The sequence below is a fragment of the Cryptomeria japonica genome, chromosome 4 (genome assembly GCF_030272615.1).
Source record: "Cryptomeria japonica chromosome 4, Sugi_1.0, whole genome shotgun sequence".
NCBI lineage: Eukaryota > Viridiplantae > Streptophyta > Pinopsida > Cupressales > Cupressaceae > Cryptomeria > Cryptomeria japonica.
Genome location: NC_081408.1, coordinates 738,196,114 through 738,218,889, shown reverse-complemented (window position 1 = coordinate 738,218,889; position 22,776 = coordinate 738,196,114). Strand labels below are relative to the sequence as shown.

At 40.3% G+C, this 22,776-nt stretch overlaps 1 protein-coding gene across 2 annotated transcripts in view; it reads left to right on the top strand.

Moving 5' to 3' along the window:
• Window positions 1-22,776, top strand: part of LOC131027440 (uncharacterized) — a 198,202-nt gene that overhangs the window by 8,530 nt on the left and 166,896 nt on the right. The gene's annotated exons all lie outside the window — the stretch shown is intronic.

Genomic DNA, 22,776 nt, shown 5'->3' with positions numbered 1-22,776 from the left:
TCCCAGCCTAGCAAGCTTCACAAACGCGATGATTCTAAGTCTGAATATCAGGTAGACCATGCACTCAGTCTTCCTGAACAAGCTGTGCAAGATAATTAATGTTCAGGTAACCATATCACTGATGCCAGAGACTGCCGATAGATGAAGATTTAGCTGCGAAGGCATGCTCAAGAGAATCCCCTGTATCCACAAGTCTATATAGACCATGATCCTCAATGCCAACAGCTACAGTAGTGCTAGAAGCATGATCAACAATCGAGCACTTATGTGTACTGAAAACGACATCCAACCGAGGAGAATGCCGCATAATTTGGTTGACAGAAAGGAGGTTAAGTTCCATACCAGGAACATAGTACACATTGAGGAATATGAGATTCCTCCCTCCAGACTGTATCTGAACGCTACCCTTGCTGACAACAGTGTACTCTTCACCACCTCCAAAAATAACTGAATCAGTGTAGGGAGAGAACTCAACAAACCAGTCATGCCTGTGAGTGAAATGACGAGAAGCACCAGAATCAATGTACCAGGCAGAAGACTTCACATGATCTGTAGGTCTTTTAGCCATGAAGGCATAAAAGGCAGACTCTTTTTGCTCTGTGTGCTCAACAACATTGGCTTTAGGCTGAGACCCTCCTTGCTTCCGCTGTTCGGAAGCCAATCTGGTACGACAATCTTTGATCATATGACCAAATTTGTGACAGTAATTGCATTGCACCTTCTTTTTCTTGGAACCATCCTGAGATTTAGAAGAGCCCTTCTGCTGAAAGGACTGGGATGACTGGGATTTGCCTTTATCCTTGTGAAAGGATTTGGCAACAAAGACATGTTCTGAGGAGGCTGAAGTAGCACCGCTACCAAACTGTTGTTTTCCAACAATCCTGCTGCAGAAGTTTGGTGCATAACTCTGGAAATTTCAGATCAACATTAGTAGAAGTAATGTTGAGAGTCTCTATAAAGTGCTCATACGGTTTTGGTAGACTTTTCAGAGTAATGACTACCATATCCTCTTCCTCCATTTTCCAACCAATAGCTTCGAGCTGATCTCGAATGTCCTTAATCTTTGTAAGATGCTCCTGTAAGGACATGCGTTTATCCATCATAATGGAGAACAGCTGATTCTTCAGAAAAAAGGCTCGACTCTTGTCGGATGTCTCATGCAACTCCTTCAGATGCTTCCAGATTTCTGCAGCTAACTTGCCGGAAGGAATCTGAGGTAGCTGGTCATCCGTAACAGAGAGCTTGAGAAGCATGACAACTTCCCTATTGCGGTCATCAAATTTCTCTTGATCGGCTCCGGTTGCAGAAGGACGAGATTCTTTTCCCAAGACAAGATCATCTAGGCGGCGATATTCAAAGATTGTCAGCATGCGCTGCTTCCAGGTGTTATAATTTTTGCCATTAAATCACTGGCTGCCTTCCCACATCAAGTTGGTCAATGACGCCATCTTGCACGTTTCCCAATATAGAAACAGAGGCATATGCAGGTACAAACTTTAAAAAAAATGAACTACAGATGGCATGGATTTCGAAATTTTTTCCGGCTGACCCAAAAAAATCTGAAGACAACCCAGAAATCCTTGCGAAAAACCCAGAAAGAATTTGTTGTCGGAACTTGGATCTGCTAGCTCGAAAATCGAGGCACCCAAAAAATTCTAACGGCGACTTGTTGACGTGTCTGAAATCGCATTGCTGCAAACTCCATACGGCCAACGCAGAATAGAATAGCCAACTGATTATCCTACTCTCTCTTGAGATAAGGAAGTCTCTAATGCTGTTTTCTAAGTTTGATCAAAGGAGACTACCTCAAGGTTTTTTTTGTCAGGTCTTGACTGCGGGATTTTTCAGTGGCTTGATGTGTTTATGCTGGAAACACAAGGGGGACTTACGTTGAATTGGTAATTTATAGATAAGTTCCCTGGAACTTTTATGATCTTTCTATCAGATGATTTCGGTTAATTTGATACTGTTTTAATAGGACTGCAGATTTTCTGAATTAAAAAAGGGGAAAAAGGAGGGAAGGATAGAGAGGGAGAGAGAGACATGAACTGTAAATTCTAACTAAGATAGCAAATTTAGTCAAGCAGACAGACACCTCTAGGAAACTAGATTAAACATCACTAGCTACTTAAGCACAATGTTTGCATAAATCCAGTGCAATCTTCAAAGGAGAAACTAGATTTTCATATTATCAAGTACGATATTAGAACTTCTACATTCATAGTATGTATTTGATAACCGAACTAAGCATGAAAAGGTACAGATTAACCATGCAGAAAAAAAGGCAATCAGCTGTTCCCTAATGGTGTGGACTGCAAGGATTCTATCAGATGCTTGATTGAAAAATGCTATGTAAAATAAATAGACATAACTGAAAGATTTCTAAATTAAGTGAAGAAGGAGACCATGCACTCACAAGGAAACTTGAAAACAGTCTTAATTCTTTGCATTAATTCCTGTAAATTTCTCCAGAGCTTTCGCAACAATCCAAGAACTTCTTACAAAAAGAGGGAAAACCAGTCCCTTAAATAGGCTTCAAAAAGGATGAATGGCCTAGATTTAATCTAAACAAGTGGCCCAGATTCATCCATAAAGCATGGCTGCCCATACCCATAAATGGGAGACAAATATCAACAACCACCCCAAAATGGGCAATAACTACCCAAAAGGGATAATTACCACAATTTGAAATAATCCAAAAAGGTGCATCAAATAAAGCTTTACATTTGTTGACCAAAAGTCAACTGTCACCTTTTTGTGCAAAAGTGCACTTTTAAGATTTAGAGGGAAAAAAGCACTTTTGAGAAATTACTTTCTTTATTTTGGTCTTACACTCCTTTTCTAGAAATTGATCCTCGCCATGCAGGTATTCCCACCATAAATCACGGCCTGATGCCCGTTCCTCACGAACGTATTCCTGGAACCTGATGCATAACTGGAAGAGCAGACTGAATGGAGGCATGGGAGGATGGCGAATTTTGTATTGCATGCCCTCGAGATACTGGTCCATGTGCTTTAAACCGTCCTTCCAGCTGGAGCGATTACGCTCAAAGCATAATATGTCTGAATGGAACTGACCAGCAAAACTCAAGTCCTTAGTGGAATAGGAAATCTTATCCGTCCCCAATCTTTCTTCCCAATCCGGCTGGATTGCATCAAGTCGTTTATCCATCCTGAAACCATTGATCGGAGGATGGTCTTACCTAGTTCTTGCATGTTTCCCAGAATCACTTCACATGCGTCACTTTCTTTATCAATAATTTCTCTGGTGTCATTCTTCATGGTGATGGTCCAGTACCACTCCTTAAGAACACTGACGCTATGAGGATCTAGGATGGCGGACAATGTGGGAATTTGCGCGTGTGTCTAGAAAAGAGCTCTCATGAGGGGAAGGGTAGTGGCTGCCACTTCGTGCATGTGAAGGGATTCCTTCTTTACCTCCAATAACTTGACTAGAGTGAGCTCTCGATGGAGGGCCATTTCTTTTACTTCCTTAAGGATCTGCTCTCCCTTTTTCTTGATGTCTTGCATCCATTCCTTGACGGCCTTTGCGGTGTCCCGTACTCCTTCAAATTCAGCTGTGGTCCTTTGCGCCAATGCTGTCGGGGGAATATGGGATTTGGAGGGATTGTGCAATGGCCTTAGGAGTTGATCGATGTATCCTTCGGCTTGCTCAGCACGGGCCCGATACATGTCCTTTTTCGCTGTGATCTCTTCGAGCTGCTTGAGTATATTCTGCACTGAATCCTTAAATTCTTCTTTTTCTTGCTCTTTGGTAGCTCGTCCAATGGGGACAGTTATGATGCTATAATCTGCCAGTGTTATCTGATCTGCTGGCTTGTCTACGGGCGGGGTGGCAATATGAAGAGTGCGGTTCCTTTGTTCGTCTTTGGTCATTCTAGAATATGCCCTGGGCTTTTTCTTCCCCTTAGCTTTTGCTTGATCTATACGCGAGAAGATATCCTCTAGATCAATGGGTGGTTTGGTGGCGGCCTTGCACTGGGCTCTGGCAATCAGCCACTCTTGAGGCACTGTTTGGGTTGATGATAAGGTCAAGTCAGCATTTTGTTCTCTGACGTTCTCAGTTGACTCACCATAGATTCGCAGCTGTCCTGCCACCGGAGGAGTGAAAGAGGTGTGAAGCCCTTTGCTTGCAGCTGAATTCTCCCCTATTTTGCTGAACAACTGCCTGACATCTTCATGTGATGGTCGTTCTTCAGCTCTTTCAAGCTCATGAGTTTCATCTATCCTTTGTTCTCCTTCGACGGTGGAGTCATCTTTGGCTTTATGGTGGAGCAGCAACTCGTGACGGCTCTGTTGAGTAGGTTCATGCACTTTGATCCCCTGGGTGGATGGAATCTCTCCTTCTATTTGGTTAGCCAGTTCGGTCAATTCGAGGGCTCTTAACTCAGTGTCCAGCACATCGGGCGCAGGAGGATCATTGGCTTCAAATGCATCGATGTCGCTCTGGGAAGGCGGAGCAGGTATACAATCCAATTCTACAACATCGTTGGACGAACTGGGGTCTTTTGAAGATGAAGTGACCTCTGACCTCTTTATAGGAATCTTTTCCCTTCTTGTTCTTTTGGACGTCCGAGTCTCTCTGCAAGCTTTAGCCTTCTTCCTTTTCTCTGGTTTCTCAGTTCCTTCCCGGGGTGCACTAGATGTTCCTTCATCTTCTGAAGACTGAGAATTAAGGCTACCCATTAAGTGGTAAGTGAGCTGGACTCCCTCATGGATTAGCCTTTCGATCTGTTGATGCAACCACTGATTTGTGTACCTTGCTGGGGCTGCCATGACTGCCTCGAAATCAGTGATTGGGTCCTGGGACCAATCAATGCCTGGCAAGAGATGCCTTACTGCTTCAAATTCTCGGACCTGGAGGCAATTCCTTGAATCCGTGAGCTGATTTGGGACCCGACGGTATTCAAAGAGTCGCATTTGCTGCACACTTAGTCTAGAATACTCCCGTCGCTTGACCTTGTAGTCATCAGAGCAATTCTTCCAATAGTCTTCAACTGATTCCTTTGCTCTGTATCTTCTACCATAGGCTCTTTTTGCCAGATTATCATGATCGAAATATTTTCTTGGAAAATGGTCCTGTAGGCCATAAGAGGCTAGCTCTGCAAGGGACTCCTCTGCTAGGGTAGGGGTCTTTAAGTGGACATCATGGTTGCCTATGATCATGGGAAATGTGAATCCAGCTTGCTTGCTTTCTCGGAGTAAGATTGCCGACCGGGCGTGACTGCCTTGCAACCTCCATAGGAATCACTTTGTCGGTTGGGTACCGTGGAAGTCGGAGAGGGGCACCATCGAAGCCAGCTATTCGGATGTAGGAAAACCTTGGGAACTGAATGAACCAGGCTCCATACCTCTGTACTAAAGTAGTAGCTTGCTCCGAGAGCCTTATGTGTAACCCTCCCTGCATTAGCCTAACCAGGTGCATTGTGAAGGCGTCATTGACGCGTTCATACTGACCAACTGCATAAGCCGGGCTGTTCTTTTCCCTCTGAGCTATATCTTGGTAGTGCAGGTGTGGGTAACAATCATAGACCTTCACCTGACCGGGCCCATTCCCGATTTCACCTTTCATTATCAATCTTGGCAGTGGCTGGTTCTTGGCGAACATATAGACCAAATAGGAGGTCATGGTGAAGTACTTCTTTGTTTCGAGCTCAATCAACTGAGTGTGGATGTTATCGCTTATAATCTGGGCCCAGTCAAACTTAGACTTTCCGGCGAAGACCTACTCTGTAAAATAGAACATCCACTCTTCAAAGTAGTTGGACTTAGGAAGTCCCATGACCCGGCTGAGTAATGTGACCATATCCCCATGTTCATTATGAAAATCACTCCTGGGGGTCTTTTTCACAATTCTGGCGCTTGAGGGCCTTTTCTCCTTGAACCATTCTTCATTGATTAGCGCCTTGCATCGGGCCGGATTCATATCATATGCCCCTTGTGCTTCATCTATGGTTGTAGCTGTGGGATTGTTTGGAAAGGGGATGTCAAATGCAGCACCAATGGCCTCAAGGGAGAAGTCGGCGATGGTCATATTTTCGAGGAGCACTAGTCTGGAATTTGGTTCATAATGCCGGGCAGCCTCCACTACTAATTCATAGTTCTGTATCATTGGAGGAAATCCCGCCGCTTGGGTGATGCCACTTTCCACCATCTGCCTAGGCCTGCCATATGCGTTGGGTGAGAAGACCCGATTCCTGATGTCTTGAATATCGATATGGCCAAGGTCGGTATCACCAATGTTGTCCCAGACACTCTGAACCTTCGACTCCCTCAATCCTCCCCTCTGATATTGATACTTCATCCTTTCAACCTTACGCGGGATATCTGATTTGGATGCTCGTGAGGTCTCGGCTGCAGCGGGCGTTTTTGATGATTCCACCGCCGATTTAGGCATTTATCTTGCACAACCGGACGCGGATTACGAGGTGATACAAGAAAAGTAATGCGAGTTAGATAGCAAAATGCTCTAGCATGCCGTGATTAATTTAAAATTTAGATTGGACATGGGGCGACGTTTCTAGCTAAAAAGGGCTTGATCAATTTTAACCACAACATTCATGAAGATTTTTGATTGCGCATTTATACTTATCATTTTCTAGATTTTAGACCAATTTTCAACAGAGACAAAGCATGAAAAGTTCTCCCAAGTTTGAAAAAAGAAGATGCAATTTCCGGTGAAGCCTTAGGAGTGAATTCTAGATTTCGAGTGCTTTGAACAACGTTTTATGAGCGAAAGAGATGCAGATTTCAAGAATTCAAGCATTTTGATCAAATTTCACGCATTTGTCTATTCGATTTAAGCATTTTCAAATGATCATACGAGACAAAGCGTACTTACTTGATGAGAGCGGATGGCAAGAGATTGCCCGACCTTGCTGCGTGAAATGAACGAACGATCCTGCAAAGTTTTGAATTCCAACGGTTATCTCTTTAGTTTAAATTTTTTCGCGGTTGTTGGACGAGAGAGAATTTATCATTTTAAATAGCTTTTACCTTGGGCAATTGGCAATTTAAATTTGGATGCTTTGGAAAGGTTTACACAATGCCTTACCTTGAATATGACTTACACGGAATTAGCTCTGTCTTTCAAATCTGTCGTGATCTTTCTTTGCAAGTTTTGCAAATTTCGTGTTTTACATTTCGCGATTTGCAGGCTTCTGGCGAATTTCGGAGGTCACCGCCTTGGCAAAAACTTCGGACCTAACACCTCTTCTTTGCAAGTTGGAAAGTTTGCGATTTTCACCTGCTGGGGCTTTGGGCATTTGAAGGTTTTCGAAGCACTGGCACTGCTTGCAAGTAAAACTCTCGGACTTAAAAGATGATCCTGCAAATTTCGGAGCTTTGAATGCTTTCGCTACGTTGGAGATATTTTTGGATTTCAACGATTTCGCCAAAACTTCGGACCCTTAACTCGCTGCTGGCAACTTTGGACTAACCTCGCGCTTCTAAATTTCGGAGCTTTGAATGAATTTAAACTCCCTTTCGCGATGACTTCGGAGTTCAACGCGCTTTGCAACTTTCATTTTTAGATGCTTTCGCTATATAAAAAAAGGGGAGGTTCGAACCTAAATGCCCTTCGTGATGACTTTGGACCTCAAACGCGCCTTTCACGTTTCGCACCAACTTCGGACTTAAAAGGCGATTTGGCAAGTTCGCACCAACTTCGGACCTAAAAGGCGATTTGGCAAGTTTGCACCAACTTCGGACCCAAAAGGCGTTTTGGCAAGTTCGACATGTTTGAAATTTTGGGGCTAGGGTCCGAAAATGGGCATCTAAATCGAACTTCGGACCTGGAGGAGGCTTTTACAACTTTCGACGCTTTTTAAACTTTCAATTTGGCCCCATGGTCCGAAAATGGGCGTTTTAAGTGATTTTCGGACCATGGCCCACTTTTGCACGATTTCTCCTTTTTACATTTTTGCCCTAGGGTCCGAAAATGAGGACTTAAGTGATTTTCGGGGCTTGAAGAGCTTTTGGCGAATTTCGGACCTCAAACGCATTTTTACAAACTTAACACACTTTCCATTTACCCCCCAGGGTTCGAAAAATGAGGATTTAAGGTGTTTTTCGGACCTAAGCTATCCTTTGGCAAATTTCGGAGCTCTCAACACCTTTTGCGATGTATCATATTTTGAAATTTTGGAGCTAAGGTCCGAATTTGGGGTTTAAAGTGAATTTCGGACCTGGAGGAGGTTTTCGCAACTTTCAACATTTCTCAAATTTTGCCCCTGGGGTCCGAAAATAAGAACTTAAAAGTGTTTTTCGGACCTTGAAGGTCTTTTGCAAGATTTCCCTTTTTCGCATTCTCCAGTTTTCACTCCAAGGTCCGAATTTGAGCATTTCAAGTGAATTTCGAACCAAATAATAGATTTTGAATTTCGAAACTTTCGCCCTAGGGTCCGAAATTCGGCCCCCTGGGCGATTTTAGCAACCTTTTAAACCTAGTGAAATTTTAACCTGTGGCTTTTGGGTCCGAAATTCAGTTCATAGGGCGATTTTGGGAACTTAAGCAAAATTTCAGACTCCACACCAGTTTTCGCCAGGTCCTACAAATTTGGATTTCGGGTGTTTCAGAATTCTAAGGCATTTTGGCCAGGCGATTCGATCGTTCATCAGCAGGTGAAAATCATCCCTCATTCAAATCCCATAAACATTCGCGGGGATAAACCTTATGCAATCTGCTTCGTAGCTTTTGTGCGGAAAAACGGCGACTTTGGTCCTCGTGCGACCTTTAGATGGAGTGCTCTTGCTTGGCGGGCTTCACCAATTCCTACTACCTTACGCCTACCCAAGACGATTTTTAAAACTTCGAACAAACTCTCGACACTCACGCACGAGGGCTAGACTAGTCGGGAGGATTCATCGGCTCATTTCTCTGACATCATCACTTTATGGACCAGTTGCGGACTCGCTCGAAAAGACGCGAGAAACTCTGCGTTAAACTCAGCTGGGCAAAGACGAAAAGCTCAAAAAAAACAAGAAGGGGGACCTTGTCGGCGACAGGGAGCGTGTGCGACGCACAACACGACCTAGTTGAGATCTCGAAAAACCCACCAAGAATTTGCAATCGGAAATTTTTTTCGACTTGATCTGAAGGGTAAAAACCCTAATTGAAAATGCAGATTTCTGTCCCAAATGGCAGAAAAAAATTTGCAGGCGGGAAAAAAATCGCGTCAGACAAAAAACGCGGGTTGCTGAAGATGGCGACTAGAGGAAAGGTCATCACGCAGAGGTCTAAAGACGCGAAATACAAGAATAAAGAGTGCGGGAGGAGGGAAAAAAGAAAACTGATTTCCAGAAATCTAAAAAAAATTATTTCAAAATTCTTTACTAGAAACAAATCCCCCAGAAAATTTAAAAATCCTGCTCTGATACCATATTACGCAAGTAATTGGTAAAAAATTGAATGAATATTAACAATGAGCAAACGCTCAATAAATAGGATTACAAAGAATTACAAGAGGGCAAGTTTCTAAAAAGAAACTGCCAATAAGATCGAGCAAGATCTTATTAAGATATTTACACTAAGTTTACAATATTGAGCATTAATAATAAAATAATAAAGTATTATTCTAATAGAAACACCAAGAAGACCTCTAAAAGGTGAAATCTTAGACTGAAAACCCCAATCAGGCCAAAAGTAAAGCATATGAAAAGGAGCAAGTGAGGATGCTACAGCAATGAAGGGGTCGAGGAGATTCAATCACATGGAGAGATCACACTTGCAACATCAAAGAAGACAACAATGCAATGGAAGGAATTCAAGTAAGACAAGAAGTTCCAAAGAAGAAGGAATGATGATGAATCAAAGAAATATAACACCTCAACCTAGCAAGTGGAATATGTCAACATCAAGTTTTGATGCAAGGATGGAGGACTTAGGGCATTACAACACAATGATTGCAATCATCATGAGGGAGACTCCAATAATGCAAAAATCTGCTTTACAATGAGGGATTCCACAAAGACATCAAGACATACAAAGACAGGCATGGATGAAGGACTCTACAGTGCAATGAAGAATAGGTCAACCACATAGTAGATCAAGTTACACAAAGTGGCAAAATCAAGAACTAAGACATGAAAAATTGCTAAAGCAATCTTGAATTTCCTTCGGAAATCCAAGAACCATCGCTAGTACAACAAAGAAGGAATCTTGATGAAGAGCATCTGTAAGAGAGTAATCCAAGATGAAGGCGTCAAGTGAAGAGATTCGGGAAGAAGGATAAGTGAAGGCTTGATCCCCAAGGATGATGCAATTTGGGGAATATCTCCCACCATCGTCACCTTAGGTGCTTGGAAATGTTGAGTATCAAGAGATATGATGAGTTACAAGCAGTAAGTTGAGGTGGCCTCTAGTCATCTTCAACCCAATCACATCATTCCAAGTCAAGGTGTTCATATTTAATGCACTTGACTCATCCAATGAGGAGAATACCTACCACACGTGGAGGTACAAAGTTCGATGTACCTAACCTCATCATTCATTGGTCGACATTCAATGATGGACACGTGTCCAGTTCAGTGTAATTTTATCATTGGTAAAGCATTAAATGTTATGCAATGGGTGTAACAAACCCTAATTAGGGTTTTTATCTTTCAATCTTGGCCATTGATGTGGATTTGATCCTGGCCATTCAATTGCATTGAAAGCACTGTATAAGGCTCCGCTTTCTCATTTGTAAAGGGTTCATAGACAATAGTTAGCAGCAAAAGGAATTAGAGTAGAGTACGAGGGGAAGACAAAAATTGTTGCCAAGCTTGTAATAAACATCCTTTTCATTGAATTCATGGTGGACAGTGGTGTTTTTTTTGCATATTGTATGGTTTCTTGTTGGATCCTCCTGTTATATGAAGTTCATTGATTGTGATGGAGTAATGTGTGGATGTTGATAATTCCTTGGTTCATACTATTTGTGGTTGGATGATTTTCAATTGCAGTGCATAGTTAGCCTGAACATTAAAATGTGCTAAGTTCAATTGTGGATATGTTTATTTAAGTTGCGCTAGTGTATTGGGTATTTGAATGAACATTCATGATATGAAAACCTCTCATTTCCCTTGGAAGATTGCATCGGTTTTGTGTAGTTGTTGGCAACATGGCGAAGCAAAGCTTGGTTTAAGGAATGTGTCCATCCTAGCATGATCCAATGCTATCATTTATTTTAGGAGTAGATTAGATCTCTCTAAACCCTTATCTTTTTTCTCTTTTTTTAAAGTCAATTAGATCTCAAGTTGTAGCCGCATTCAAGCAAGAGTTCGAGTATCAATGTAAGTCCCCCTTGTGATTCCAACAATATCGCATCAATCCATTGAGCTTATCCACACATCAAGAACTGGCATTTGGAACCTTGGAGTCACCTCAAGTGATCACTTAGTTCAGCATTTGAGGAGATTTTGTTCAAGAGAGGATAAGGTACCTTGGTATTTTATTCTGTGTATGAAGTACATAAAAAACACATCAACAGGTTTCAAAAAAATATTAAAATAAATTGAATTCTTCTCCATTTTGGGCGATGGAATTAGGGAGGCATAAGGAGTTTTAATCAGAGTATCAAAACTCCCTGCGAGTCGGGCGTGTTTCTTGAGTTGGCGAGTGACTCGGACTTGGCGAGTTCTTCGCATAACTCGCATGACTCGCGAGTCAGGCAAGTTATGGACAAACTTGCTGAGTCCGAGCTCCAGGACTCATGTCGCGGCAGGTCATGTTTTGACTTGACCAGACAGATTTTGGACACTGATTTGGTGCAGGAGCACCTAGGTCTCATTTTCATCTCAGGTTTGATAGCAATTTTGGTTTTTATTAGTTTCAAGTTGGAAAGTTGTCTAAGATGTTTTTGAAGTTGTTCTAGGTTGTTTCGATGAGTTTTGAACTCATCGTGTGGTTTTGGTTTCTTGTTTTCATCTTTTTGCTCAAAGTTGCCAGTTTGGAGTTGCCTGGCAAAATGATGGAAAAGTGAGTTTTTAATGTGGTTTTTGTTTTGAAAGTGCTTAGACATGTCTTATGCTTGGTTTGTAGGTGTGAGTAGTGCTCTTAGTTGATTGTAGGTCTTTGAGGTCAACCTTGCATTTTCTAGGCACCAAAAGTTGTCATTTAGGCATCAAAATGTCAAATTTAAGTGCTCTTGGACATGTACCAGTCCGTACAGGGGGCTAACCAACTGGGAGAGGTATTTAATCTCCTGTTTGAACTATTGTAAGGGTTGTTCATTCGAAATTATTAGGCATTTTGAGAATTTGCACTAAAAGTTCCTTGTTTTTCACTATGTTTTGACTCCAAGTGAGCAGCAGTCCGTACGCCTGCTGTACTTGTCCGTACTGTTTTGGCATTTTCATGTTCTCTCATGTTTCTTGAAGCTTTTCCCTTTGGTGGCATTTAATTTCATCAAGTTTTGAGTTTTGTGCAAAAATATTTGGTTTTGACAGTTTCACTGCCTTGTCTAGGAAATTGGCAAGGATGCTTGACCAACTTGGCTTCTTGAGGCCTTAAATGCTCATGGCTTCCCAAGAACCAATTGGTTAACTTGTAAGATATGTACATACTTGTTTTGATTTCAAAAGTGCAGGTGTAGGGAGTTTTGTGGCCATGGAGCCCTAGGCAAGTGTGCCATTTGGCTAGGGTCTTGAAGTAGTTTGATGCTTTGCTCTTCCATAGCAAATGCATTTATCAGATGGACAGACTTGCTTTGATGTTTAAGGTTGTATGTCAAGGCAAAGAGGCTTCCTAAGTGTTGACGTGTATTTTGTACACGACCAAACACAGAATAAAATACCCCAAATGGTACCTTATCCTCTCTTGAATAAAGCCTCTGAATGCTGAAGATATCGCGAAAAGGATCAATCAGGATGACTTCAAGGTTCTTCATTGTAGGATCTCTACGTGTGGATAAGCACCAGTGGTATGATGTGATTTGCTGGAATCACAAGGGGACTTACACTCAATGACCTGAACGTCTGATTTGCTGGAATCACAAGTCCTACTAACTAACTGGAAGACAAACAAATGGCAAAAGATGCAAGGTTCAGGAAGTCTACTCTACTACCTAGAATGCGAGAAGATGGATGAATGACTAGGTGGAGTCCTACTGGACTGGGTCTCACCATCAGGCTTGAACAATTTGACACCAACTCAATGCGATCTTCTAAGGGGTGCTTCCAATATGTTCAAATCGTACACCATCAGACACTGATCACCATTCAAGATAATGCATGAAACAATAGACGTGTAACGACTTAAGATTAAGCTCATTTTATTCCAGTTGACCACGCAAGGCGCCCTTACCATCAACAAGAGACTAGTGGTTTGGATTAGACGGATTCCACACAAGTGCATTCAACAATTTCCTTCATTCGATCTAATCATCTACCATCTAGAATTGAAGATTCAACAAGAAACGACACACTTCACCATTACTTCAATGAAAATGGAGTTTATTTACAATCAATGGCAACAATTTCTTGCCTTGTCCTCCTATTCTACTCTAATTGCTATTCTATCAACTGACTACTCACCTTCTAACTATTGACTAACTATTTTCTATTCTCTATTAGCCTTTACCAAATGAAGAGCCGGGGCTTATATAGTGCCCTTAATACAATTCAATGGCTAAGATCAATTTGAGATCAATGGCCAAGATTCTACAATGAAAACCCTAATTAGGGTTTGTTACAACAAACTTAATTCTGACCAATGAAATAATTGTATTAATTGGACACATGTCTTCTCTGGAATATTCGACCAATGGATAGCTGGGGTAGGTACATCGAAGTTTGTGCCACCTCCCATGAGTTAGGTACATCGAATCTGGACATGCTGAGGTGGACCAATCTGACTGAAGGAGTGATGACTAGGATGCCACCTTGTCTGATACTTGCAACTTGGTAGATATCCAATTCGATGCTGAAACTGTTTGCTTCTTCAACGAACCCTTGTTCTGACTTCTTTTGTCTTTTATGTGCAGGATGATGATGTACCTCGCCTTGGAATGCTGGATTGGAAGAGGTTATTCCTGATGATGCTGGATCGAAGAAGGCCGTCCTTGTCGATGCTAGATTGGAGGAGGTCGCCCTTGTCCTTGCTTGATCTTCTTTGATGATACTGAGCTGGAGGAGATCATCCTTGTCCTGGACCGGATCTTCTTTTATGAGAGCCTGCTGACTTGTAGATCCTCCGGGCTTGGGAGTCGCTATTTGATGCCTACACAAAAATTCCGAAATTAGTCTTTAAGCATTATATCTTAAAGTGTAGAAATTAAGACTCTCCAAAGGGAAGATTCAAGATATTGATTAGGAAATTTCATGATAAATCTAGAATTCTTCATTTCCTAATATATTATGAATGGAAATTGGATTTTCAAAACTTAGATTTTACAAAATTGCAATGAGATCACAATAAGTCTTGAATAAAAACTTCAAAATAATTCTTCATACCTCCCCCTTGAATGCTTAACTATAAAACCTTCGAAAATGATGAAAGAAGACTGGATTTTGCTAGACAAGGTTTAGATTATAGTCCTCCCTTGGATGAATTACGCCTCCATTAGTCTTCAAAAGAGCTCCACCTTCCACTAGCTTCTTCAAAATTTGGAAATTCGCCTTCAAATACCTTCCAAAATCTGGAAATTATCCTCCAATCTAGCAAGAAATTCGCCTCTCCAATTTGCTCCTCAATTTCGTACTTAGAAGGATGAATGAATGATTTGAAACTTAAAGCAACACTCCCCCATTATATAGAGCACTCACCCTAATCAACCCTGAGGCCGACCTAGCAAATAGGCCTTAAAATAAAATAAAAACCACTAAAAAAGGAGGCCGACTTGACAAATAAAGGCAAATAACAAATATTGAGCGCCCAACTTAATTTTTTCATTTTCAAAATTAATTTCAATGCCTCCAAGGGGAATTTTTTATTTATGTCAAGGCCTAAAAATTAATTTATTAAATTGCCAATGCCCCAAATTTAATGCGAATTTGATTTAGTTTTTTAAAAAAAAAAATGTCTCGAACTTAGCAATTTTGGGGGATTTGAGGAATATCGATGTTTTATTAAGGCCGCAATGAAGATTGACAATAATTTTGCCTTGGACCCTCAGCAAGGGTCAGGAGCGATTTTCCAAATTAGACCTTGAATATCCAATTTTTGCAAATCCAAAATATCACCAAGGCACTCCAAATGGCATCTTTTACTGGAGTTTGGGCTTGATTTCACTTGAATTTTGGAAGAAAAGTGCATTTAGGATTTTTTCGCCCTGGACCCTCAGCAAGGGTCAGGAGCAATTTTTCAAATTTGTGCTTACTCCTTCATCAACTTTTCTTGAATCCACCCTTCAAGGCTAGGCAAAGGTCTTCTTCTTTCACTCCATCCAAGCTTGGTTCGTTCCTGCAAGGCAAAATAGGGGATTTTCAAATTTTCGCCCTGGACCCTCAGCAAGGGTCAGGAGCGATTTTTCTTCCCTGGCTTAGAATCATCAAGTTTTGGAAGCAAATCTTTATTCATCATGTTTTTGAAGGCCATTTTTACCCTAGTGCATCCTTGCCTTAGCCAAAACTCAAAGAAAATAGGTTGATTTTGCAATTTTCACCCTGGGCCCTCAGCAAGGGTCAGGAGCGATTTTGAGTTTTTTGAGCAAATTCTTTCATTCTTTTAGCTCCAAATTATTTCTAAGGCATAACACACATGTCCTTCTCCCATCCAAGTCATAAAAACCAAAATCCAATCTTGAAATGCAAGGAAAATAGGAGGATTTGAATATTTCGCCCTGGACCCTTAGCAAGGGTCAGGAGCGAATTTGCCTTTGGGCATCAAAATTTGCATTTTTAACCATCCAACCCAACTTCAAGGCAATCCAAATGTCATTTCACACCCATGTCTAAGCTTGGCCTTGTTCAAATTTTGGAGGAAAAGATAGGTTTTAGGATTTTCGCCCTGGACCTTCAGCAAGGGTCAGGAGCGAATTTTGTAATCTAGACTCAAAATGTTTCATTTTTTACCTTGAAACCTCTTTGACATTCCAATTCAACCAAGACTAAGCAAAAAGCATCTCCCACAAGATTTTCGCCCTGGACCCTCAACAAGGGTTAGGAGCGAATTTTAAGTTTTCAACAAAATCCTTCACTTTTTCAAATTGACACTTTCTCAGGTGAGTAAAGGGAGATGTCCTTGTTTCATCTATGTCCGAAACTTGACTTTTTTCCATGCAAGATGAGAGCTATTCAAAATTTCGCCCTGGGCCCTCAGCAAGGGTCAGGAGTGAATTTGCCTTTGTTGCCCTTAATACATCAATTTTCATGCTTTCAAACCTTCAAATGCATCAAGTGACGTCCAATCTTCATTCCAGGAGGCCCTGCACATAAAAAATTTAGCCAAAGTCAGTAAAAAATAAGCTCAAATAAGATTTTCGCTCTGGACCCTCTGCAAGGGTCAGGAGCGAAATCTTCATCCCAGGCTAAACTGCTCAGTCTTTAAGTTTGAAATCATTTCACAGGGCAAGGTAAGATCGTTTTCAAGGCCAGGAACAAGGTTTCAAGCTCAAACAAGGTGGCAAGTGAAGTTTATAATGAATTTCGCTCTGGACCCTCTGGAAGGGTCAGGAGCGAAATTGCTAATCTTGGCCAAAATCCATCATTTTTTCAAGGTTTTCAAACATTTCCAACTTTCCCTTCAAAATGCCTTGCAAGTCAAAATTTGGTCAAATAAGGCAAGAAATGAGTCCTAGATTGATTTTCGCCCTGGACCCTCAGCAAGGGTCAGGAGCGAGATTCGCCTTGGAACCCTGAGAGGGTCAGGAGCGAGATTCGCCTTGGAACCCTGAGAGGGTCAGGAGCGAAATTCGCTTTGGACCCTCAGGAAGGGTCAGGAGCGAAATTTGACTTTTTGAACTCTTCGTCAGGATAATTTTATGGAATATAACATTTAAGTATAAGAAAGAAGCTTTTCTTATACTTTAAGTTATATTCCATATATACTTTCAGGATGTTTGAGAGTGGTTTCAGACCTCCAGGAGTTATATTGCAAAATCTAGTTTTTGGAGGATTTTCAGTTTTCCAGACTTAACCAAATTTCAGGATCAAGACATTTCAGACTTAGCCAAATTTCGGGACATTCTAGACTTCATCACTCACCAACTTGACCTCACTCAAGCAGAACCTGCTATCCAGGTGATCCCCTTGGCGACACTCAAAATGCAAAGGCTAATAGACAAAACCCTAAAAGACTTGGAAAACAAACCCTAGAAAGCAAAAAGCAGGGGTCCCCATTTGCAATGGGGCAATGTGTGAAATGGTCACAACACTAAGCCATAAGGAGGATGATTGCATTTTCAGTTTGAGTAAATGATGTAAAAAAACAGTGAGTCACTGTTTTAGAGTTGATTTTCTATTCACTTGCTTACTCTCCACCACATGTTGGGGTTTGTTAAGCCTTGTACCTCCTCCTAATTTCTTGCAAACAAGAACAAGGAGCGATTTTTGGTATTGTCCATGGGTTGGAAAGTTGCCAAGATCAATTGATGATCTTTGAGGCAAAATTATAATGCCCAGTTGGCTGCCACAGTCAACTATGACTGATTTTTACATTTTTGTTGAAGTTGTACATGAAATTCTCCTCTCCAAGTGGCAGGTATGAAGGACATCAAGCATAAAAAGGCAGAGCATTGCTAAGAAAGCACAAAACAGATCTTCAAATGAGAGTTTTGACAATGTAAAGTGCAGGTCCAAAGGGAAAAACAGTGAAAAGAGAAAAGTGCAGTCATAAATGACTTGACAGTGAACAAATCTTTGTTTGTAATTGCCTAATGGCTTTTGTGCAGGGCTAATGTGATATTTGTGTCTTTAATGATGGACATGTTCTCATGTTTTGAAATGTAATTGCTTTTTATACTAAAGATGTGCTTGTAGACAGCAATAATGGGAAAGTTGTCAACGTTGCATATGCCTTATGAGCAACTTTGTAAATCTTATTTCCTAACCTTTGGAAGGTGTAAAACCTGTCTTTTCATGGCCTATTTAGCAAGTAACATGGTAGAACCAAGTTTGTATGGTCCATATTGAAGGTCTCCAACTTGTTAGTCATTATTTGCCATTAAAACCCTTGCAAACCCTCCTTTTGCACCCATTTTTGGGACAGTCACGGAGAAGGCCTAAGGGACCCTAAGACTTAGAAAATCTTCAAGAACTCCCAAAAGGGTGTTCGAATATCAACTTCTTTTTGTTTGGAAGTCCATCGCTGGAGCAGGGTGAGCACAAAACCCCAAAAGGAGGGCTAATTCCTAGTAGCCCGTTTTAGGCCTAAAACTTGGATTTTGTCAAATCGGGTATGACAAAGAAGGTTGTAAAGCAAAAAAACCAACAAATCAAGTTGAAATAAGTGAACCTTCCATGAATCCAACACATTTGGTGAGTTTGACTCCATAAGTCGGTTTTGTAGCATTTGTGAAGGAATACTAAAACAATGGAGTTGAAGCCCTTGAGCAACCATGAAGTGTTTGACTTAGGGAGGTGGAACAAGGAGAGTTGCTAGGTTTCCTACTAGCTTGTTGCACTCTGATTTTGGTGTCTACACCGTGAAACAGCAAGAACCTTTCATTTAGTAAACATTCTAGCCACTTGGCAACCACCTTGCACTACCTCCCTATCATGACTCCTCTCCGATCACTCTAGCGGAGATCGATCTAGAGTCTGAGTGGATCACTGAGGCTATTGATCCCGTCTTCAGTGAGGAGGACCATGAGTGGGTTGACCAGGCAGACAGAGAGGGTGAGTCTGTGGCTATGGCAAAGGAGGAGGATAGAGCACGATCCGACACAGGCACAACTGATGTTGATCATTGTGGCACCTCACAGGCGGAGACTATGGCTACTTAGTCATCCAGTACCTACCTTATACACTTTTGTAAGAGGCAGACAAACTACTCTGAGGCTGAGGCTGAGGATGAGCTAGAGCCTGAGCCATAAACTTGTTTTTGTTTACAGTTACATATATGTTTTGGAACATTTGATGTCATGGATTTTATATACATTTGACAACATTTATAACTCTATATATCTATGTTTTGTATTTCCTTCAGCCACAATTTACATTTCTACGCATGTGATGGATGTATGTTTATGTATGTGATCAAATTAGCTTCTATTTGATGATGTTATAGTGTCTTTAAGCTTTATTCAATAATGGGTGCATGAAACAAGTTTTAAATCGTTAAAAATCTCTAAATTTCAAGGTTGCCGAGTCATTGCCGAGTCGTTGTCTAGTCATAGCCGAGTCACGAGTCGAGTCGGCCTTGCCGAGTCCGAGTCAAGTCCGAGTCTGGGAACTTTGGTTTTAATAAATTAAAAATAAAGTGATTTTTGCCTCCAATTGGGACATGGGAATTAGGGCTGGAGGTGCGCCCTATTTGAGGGTTATTTTGAAACTTTATTCTTTCATTCAGGTTTTTATGTTTTTGGAGTTTGGCTGTGGCTTCTCTAGAGGCTTTCTTTTGGGTTAGTGAGGACGAAACCCCTTGCTGATGACATCTTCTACAATGTTGAAAGATACAAACTGGGAGATTTGAGGTTATTATCTTGCATGGAACATGTGGGTTGAAGATTTGTAGAAGCTGTTTGGGAAGGTTTTGAAGGGTTTTATTGGACCAAATTGGGTGGTTAGGGCCTGCAGACATCCTTCCATCATTCCATTGGCAATTGGCACTCAAAGTTGAAGGTGAGGTGTCTAGATTTGAGAATTTGCAGGTCTGATTTTATTACAGTAGTGGTTCCCAATCTACAACTTTTTTTTGGTATTTTTGGCTTTGATATGTAAGGGTTTTTGATGAACTAGGTTGTTATATTGTGGAAAATTCAAATATTTTGATCCGGCTCCTAAATTGCATGTTATTAGTGTTATTTTCAGAATTAGCATTTGCTGCAATTATTATTGTTTCCAGCTTATCCATAAAAAAAACAACAAAAAAGCAATAAACCCCTTTTGCACCTTCTCTCTAGTTTGAAAGTTCACACCCCCCCCAAAAAATAACATAGTATTTTTAATCTAAAAAGAACAACAGAGGCAGCATACTACATTTGAATAGAGATAATTCGTAAGAGCACATCACCTTTTGTCATATTAATTGCTGCCTCTAACATAATCTTAATCACTTCTTAAAATGAGCTCTGCCTTTAACATGTCTTTGTTTATTACTAACAAATGCTGCCTTTGTTTTATGTATATTAATCGCTCCTTTCAATAATACTTTATCGCTGCCTTAATCCTTATGATAATCACTGCTCATTTCTTATTGATTGAGTCATATCTTATTTTTCTTTGTTTATTAATATTAAACACAACCATTGTTCTAACATAAGTGCTACTTTTACTTATACGAATTGCTGCTCATTGCTGATATTAATATATTTATGCCATAACTTGGGTGCTAATAGTGAAGTTGGCCTGATAATTGTTTATATCTAATCCTCCTCATAGGCGACTACTTCAATAAGCTGGCCTTAACAGATATTTACTTCACTTGACTTTCTTCAAATTTATGTGGCGTTAGTTTAGAGAGGGTTCAGCTATAATTAATAAAAATGAATTTAGACCAATATTATTTTTTGTTGGAAAGGAATCTGCCTCTTCATATATATATTTGCTTCATGTACAAAATACATTTAATCACTTATTACTCCTCTCCATAATCCTTAGCGACTTTCCAACACTAATGTCTCTTTTTCCTCCGTCATTCATGGGTTGATCTTCTTCCAACTCCTTTGACATCAATGACAATTTCTAACGATCTTGTCAATTTTTTTGAAATTAATGACATATTTCAACAACAATATATTCTTCTACAATCGATAATTCCATTTATATTAATAAGAGGATTGAGTTAAGTCTCTAACCATCGAGTCTTTTATGTCCAATTGCATTTATTGTTAGAGACGAGTGACCTCCAATTTCAATCTTTGTTTTGTTTATATTTTTATTTAATTGTAAACCTAATAGTAAAGCCTGTAACTCTATTTCTTTCTTTATTTGTTCCATTGGTGAGACCTTTGGAAGCTTTGCATACTATAGTTGTGGTTCAATTTCGAATGGTGCAATTCAGCTTTGAAGGACTAGGATTCCCTTTAGGCCCCATCGAAGTTTAGTTTAACCCCACCAATTTTTTTGACACATCTGTACGATCCATATGGTACGATCAAGTACAAATCTGTACATACGTATGACTATATAGAATATGTTGAGATGCCAAAACCCTCTATGCCCTCCGGGCAAAAATCTTCGTTTCTGATGATTTGACAATGGATCTGTAGATTTTCAGGTTTTGGATGCGATGGCAAAGTTAGATTTGGCCCAAACTGCTCCAAAAATTCAGCTAATTTTCTTTGATGCCCTGAATTCAACTGTGAGGTCCTTGAAACCCTAATTTGCACTCAACAAATTCTTCAAGCCTTATGATCTCCTTCAAATTTGGGAAGGAATCTGCAACATTGGAGCTTTGATATCATGTAGGAGTTAATGGTGACTCCTCAACACCCCTAAGAACTCTATAAGACCAAAATAGCTTCCACAAGTGATAAAATGGCAAGAATAGCTTACTTAATTATGGATGCAAGAATGAATGAATATTGGTTTAATATGAAATATTACAATCAGATGCCTTGCTTATAAAGGCAAGCTGTGAGGTAGGATCAGATAGGATGATGACGTGTCTTAATCCTATACAATGAGACAACTGCCTCAATCAATTATTAAATGACCTAGGTAACTAGAATTAAATAAAAGTCATAAAGATAAGATCTTATCTAGATGACTAAGACATGTGAACTTAAGTGACAAGAATAAGTCTCCTACTAGGAACTAGTTAGGTACAAGACTTTACTGGGTACAAAATCTTATTCACTCCAACAATTCTACTAAGATACATTGCAATCATGATGGAAATACAATGATATGTGCTGCATATAGGTAAACACTCATCAAATAATATTAACTTACATGTTCAATGTTTTGATTGGTCCATATAAATGAATCCATAAGCTACCTATTAGATCCAATATGACTTCCCAAAAGTTATTTGCAACTCAAGTTAGCTGCTGAATAACCTCATATACATTAGAGAATAGATGAAAAAATCGGCTGTAACTCAGTAAAATAGTGAGTACTCGTGGGTTGGAAACCCTAGTGAGTCACTCATGGATTAACTTGTAGACATTTTTTAATAAAAATCTCCGTGATTCTTTGCTCAAAAAACCGCCAAAAATTGCAATTCTTTTTTCATTTACTCACCAAATGAGGTTTTTAAAAGATTTCTGTCATGAAATTCGAAACACGGCAAATTTGAAAGTATAATTAAAAAATCGTTGAAATTTGCCGAACATTTGTATGGCTGAAGGCCACAGGTTTTTTTTAAAATATATTTTTAAAAATCGTTTTTCCCCTATCGCTACAAAGAGAAAGGTTATTTTTTTTCCCTATCGCTGCAAACAAAGGGGTTAATTTTTCTCCCTATCGCTGTATCAATCTCTTCGTTCCACAAACCTAATTTCTCGTGCATGAGCCAAAGTTGGATTTGAAGCTGAAAATGCAGAAATCTGTCCATGGATTCCAAACTGGTGTGGTTTCGCATGAAGCATTTGGGTGCCATGCTGTAGAAACCCCCTCCCTCTCTTCCTCGACAATGGGTTTCAAATTTTCAATAGATATGTTCTTCATAATAATTTTTGTATTATGTTCTTGTATATTTTTAATATTATTCAACTATAATATGTTTATATA